At 30.6% G+C, this 4,882-nt stretch overlaps 1 long non-coding RNA gene across 1 annotated transcript in view; it reads left to right on the forward strand.

The window, feature by feature from the left end:
* The first annotated feature begins 4,550 nt into the window (after positions 1-4,550).
* Positions 4,551-4,882, forward strand: part of LOC115998214 — a 5,219-nt gene continuing 4,887 nt past the window's right edge. The window contains exon 1 of the long non-coding RNA XR_004093852.1: positions 4,551-4,719. This is a non-coding gene — a long non-coding RNA (uncharacterized LOC115998214). The remainder of the gene's footprint in view (positions 4,720-4,882) is intronic.

Here is a 4,882-nt window from a genome sequence, read left to right on the forward strand (position 1 = left end):
CTCAGTTGCTGCCCATTTCTCTCCTCTCCGCCTCTTCTCTTGCCTTTGGCTTCCAACACTCATTTTCTTCTTTCTCTGGCCATTGTCATCATCAACCTAAGTTATGTTTCTTCCTCTTCTTCTTGAACAAAATAGACTGATTTGCAATGATTGAAAAAACAGATTTCCGTGGTTTCGAAAACCAATCCTACGGACTGGTTTGCGAAACCAGTCCACCGGACTGGTTTTTAAAACCAGTCTCTCCGGCGGACTGGTTTACGAAACCAGTCACGGACTGGTTTGAAACCAGTCCACAGACTGGTTTCGCAAACCTGGTTTCCCCAAATTTGTTTTTTTTTTTTTTTTTTTTAATGTATTTTTTATTATTTTTTTTTGAGATATTATGATTTTTTTGTTATAAATGAATGATTTGTAATATAAATGTTGTATTTAAATAAATTAAGTACATCTGGTGTCCAACCTATTTTCTGGAAAATGAACCAAACACACAAATATAGTTTTCTGCTCTGCGGCCAAACACAAGAAATGAAAATAATTTCTGAAAAATGACTCATTTTCCAGAAAACATTTTCCAGAAATCATTTTACTACTTTCCAAACACACCCTGAGCAATGTCACCGATATATATAAACTAATTTATACATTCAAATATAATAATACAATTGCTAAAGTAATATATTCTTTTTTTACTTTCTTATTCGTAATAAAATTATTAATCCTAATAATAGAGTATATATACGCCCTGCATTTTAATATTATAATACAATTTATACTGATCAATAATATACGTGTAGTTAGTATATATACTTCTCTACAAATCGTAAACAACAATATTATTCTACAAAATTTACAAATTGCGAACAATAACATTAGTTCCCTAATCATGATCAATTCTATCTTCGTGATCGGTCTCTAATGGGTTTGTTTTCATCTCTACTTCCGACATATCCTTTAAAACGAAAAAGAAAATTGTATAAATTGTGAATAGTACTAACATTGTGAACATGAACTTGGGTTCATGGCATAATTTTTTGGCCATTCGATATTTGGGCTTAGTAGTGTGGGCCATTTCTTTGGTTTATTCTAGGAGGCTTAGCGGAAGTTCTTTTGGAATATTTACAATCATTATTGTGTCGACCATGGTCCACACAACTGTGTGGACCATACTATTAAATAATGTAGATTCAATATAAAAATAATGTACATTGTATTCAGGGAATATACATTATTTTTGTACTGAATGTACATTATTTTTATACTATAAAAATAATGTACATTCAGTACAAAAATAATGTAAATTTAGTACATTAAAAATGTACATTTTATTATAGTCCATACAATAATTTGACGAATATTTATCATTGGGTTCAAAATGTGGTTTCGAGCAATAAGGCTTAAATTGTTTTGGGTGAATCATTATTGTGTGGATCATGGTACACACAGTTGTCTAGTGATCTATCAAATAATATATATTTAGTATAAAAATAATACACTTTAATATATTAAAAATGTACATTGTACTCAAATGATGTATATTATTTGTGTACTGAATGTACATTATATTGTATAATGTACATTCAATACACAAATAATGTACATTTAGTATATTAAAAATGCACGTTTTGTTATGGTATACACAGCACTATGTGGACCATGGTCCACACACAATTATTTGCCGCGATTGGATGTGTGACAATCGTTATATAAAATACATTTTTAATATACTAAATGTCCATTATGTGTATACATATTTTTTTTAATATATCACCAAATAATGTACATTCAGTACAAAAATAAAACACTTTTAATATATTAAAAATGTATATTGCATTCATGGTTCACAAAAATAATACACTTTTAATATATTAAAAATGTATAAATAATGTACATTCAGTAAAAAAATAATTCACAATAAATTGCCGATGCCTGAAGTTTATCACTCATCTTAATTGGGCCTTGCATAGTTGCATGCGTTTGATTTCCTTTGAATTTGGAAAAATAATTGGGTTCTCCAAGAAGAAGAAGAAGAAGAAGAAGAAGAAGAAGAAGAAGAAGAAGAAGAAGAAGTACTTATCACTCATATTAATTGGGCCTTGCATGCGTTTGATTTCCTTTGAACTAGTATAGTACCTGTGCAATGCACGGGATAAATATTGTTAAATTTATAGTTCAATTGTGTGAAATAATTAAGATTGTATTTAATATTTTCATAGCACTTAAAAAAATAACAGTATTTATCTCACAGTAAATTTATTTAATGTAGATTACAAATTTACATTTATACTTATATTTAAAATTTGGGTCACACTTGTGTGAGACCGTCTTACGGATCCTTATTTGTGAGACGGGTCGGGTCGGGTCAAAGCACCATGCAAATGTCATACTTATATGCTCAAATATAACACTAATTGAGAATACAATTTTTGTTACTTATAAGAGAAAAAGTAATACATTTTTCATAATAAGGGCAAATATAATACTTTTGAGGAAAAAAGTAATACTTTTAAATCAAAATGTAAAAGTATTGTATTTTCCCTTAAAAGTATTACATTTACCCTTATAAGTAACAAAAATTTTATTTCTGATTAGTATTACATTTGAGTATATAAGTATGACATTTGTGTATATAAGTGTTACATTTGTATCTTGACCCGATCCGATCCGACCCGACATGTCTCATGGTGAGACGGTCTCACACAAGTTTTTACCTTAAAATTTTAATTATTTTTAACATAATATGTAATACTCTACGCGCGTGTGTATATATAAAGAAGTCTTGAATTTTCAGCTAAGCACAAAAATGATCCAATAATTCAAGTCTAACTGCGCAAGCCCAAGAAGAGTCCAATTCGGCCCATCATCAAATCTACAATGATGTTCTTGCTACACATGGATCAGTCACATGCAAGACCAAATTCGAGGAAGGCCCAAGTCTCTCGTCCAGCCTGTCACACTCCAAGTAAATTGCAGCAGCTGATATTTTAAATCGTGCTACACTGTCCACCAACAGTACAATTCTAGACAATTTTTTGGCCAACCCAAAAATCAAACGGTTGTTATGCCATAGACACGGGTCCACCTTGCAAGGTTGATCTCAGTCCATGTTCACAATTTTAGAACTCTATGTACATAATTGTAAAATTCTATGTTCACAATTTTTGAACCTCATATTCGTTATTTTTGAACTCTATGTTCACAATTTTAAAAGTCTATGTTCATAATTTCAGAGTTATATGTTCACAATTTCATAACTCTATATTCAATAGTATAATAAAATTTTTGAATTTATATAACATAAGTGTGAATATAGAGTTAAAAATTTGTGAATATTGAGTAATATAATTTTGTATATATATTGAGATATAAAATTGTTAATATAAAGTTCTAAAATTGTAAATATAATATTTTTAATTTTTTTTTTTTGAAAATTAATATTCTAAAATTGTAATTGAATGAGATAGTAAATGATGATATGGATGCTGAAGCCCGATGATATGGATGCTGAAGCCCACACAAAACCGAAGAACAAACTCCAACTCATAAGGATGCTCTACAAAAAAACCACCTTGTGAAGTTGATATTTATGGAAAGGCCTGTTTCTACTTTCATGATTTTTGCTATACTAATCTTAATGTGAGTTTCTCAAAAATCATGCAATCAATACAGGGAACGATGCTTGATATTTTTGTTGTCAATTCATTTGGATCTGGATTCCAGGTAATTTCCTAATAGCACAGACATTGTTCTATTATTTCTGCCATACTTGTCAAAACTTGAAGGGCATACCATTTTCTCTGCTGCCCTCTTTCCTCAAGACTGGAGCTGGTTGCTTCTTCAATATTGGAAATGATACATCAGGTTATTACTATTATTACTGCAAACATTCCTGTTTGTCTTAGTATGAAGAACATACTAAATGTTTAAAAAAAAAAAAAAAAGCATACTAAATATAGTGGCCACTACCACACTTTGCTTTAACTATAGTGGATATCACACATTCCCATACTTTTATTTCCATGCTTTGGGCGTATGGATATATACAAAGGGTGATAGCGAACAGAACTTTTCGACAAATTATTACTCGCGTTTGTGTTCGGTAAGCGTTTGTTTATTAAAGTAAACGAACATTAACAAACAAAATCTCGTTTATTAATGTAAGCGAATTGAACATTAACAAACAAAATTTTGAGTTCGGTTAATGAACAAACAGAACTTGAACGGGAAGCTCGTTTGCTAAGAGATCGTGAACAGACTCGTTTGTGTTTGTTTAGTAATATTCGCGAACAAACTCGTTTAGTAATATTCACGAACAAACTCGTTAAGTGTTCGTTTAAATAATATTCGCGAACATATTCACAAACATATATATATATATATATATATATATATATATATATATAATATAAAGTTTAGAGCCTATTTAACAAATTTTCCCTTTTTTATTTTTTAAGTTGGGAAAACTTCACGCAATTTCCCTTGAATTTCAAGGACAATTTCCCTTGAATTTCAAGGACTCTTCATATGAAGTTTCTCTTTCATACTCTCTTATATATGCTCAAAGTTCCATAACAAATTAAACGTAGTGCTCATCATTTCTACCCCGGAACGGCGTCGGCGTCATATCCACACCGTAACTCAGTCTATCCCTTCCGATCCGTGCTCGTCGTCATATTCGTCGTCTACGCCTTCAGCCACCGCACCTATTGATCTAGCTTGTTTGTGCGTCAATTCTTCCTTTTAACCGTTGACTTGTTATTCTGTTAACCATCTCTCGTCTCTTCTTTTTTTTTTTTTTTTTTTCACTCTTTAATTCTCCGATCTTGTTATTGAATGTCTTCCAGCATCCTCTTTTTTTTTTTTTTTTTTTTTTTTTTTTTTTTTT

The sequence above is a fragment of the Ipomoea triloba genome, chromosome 12 (genome assembly GCF_003576645.1).
Source record: "Ipomoea triloba cultivar NCNSP0323 chromosome 12, ASM357664v1".
Taxonomy (NCBI): Eukaryota; Viridiplantae; Streptophyta; class Magnoliopsida; order Solanales; family Convolvulaceae; genus Ipomoea; species Ipomoea triloba.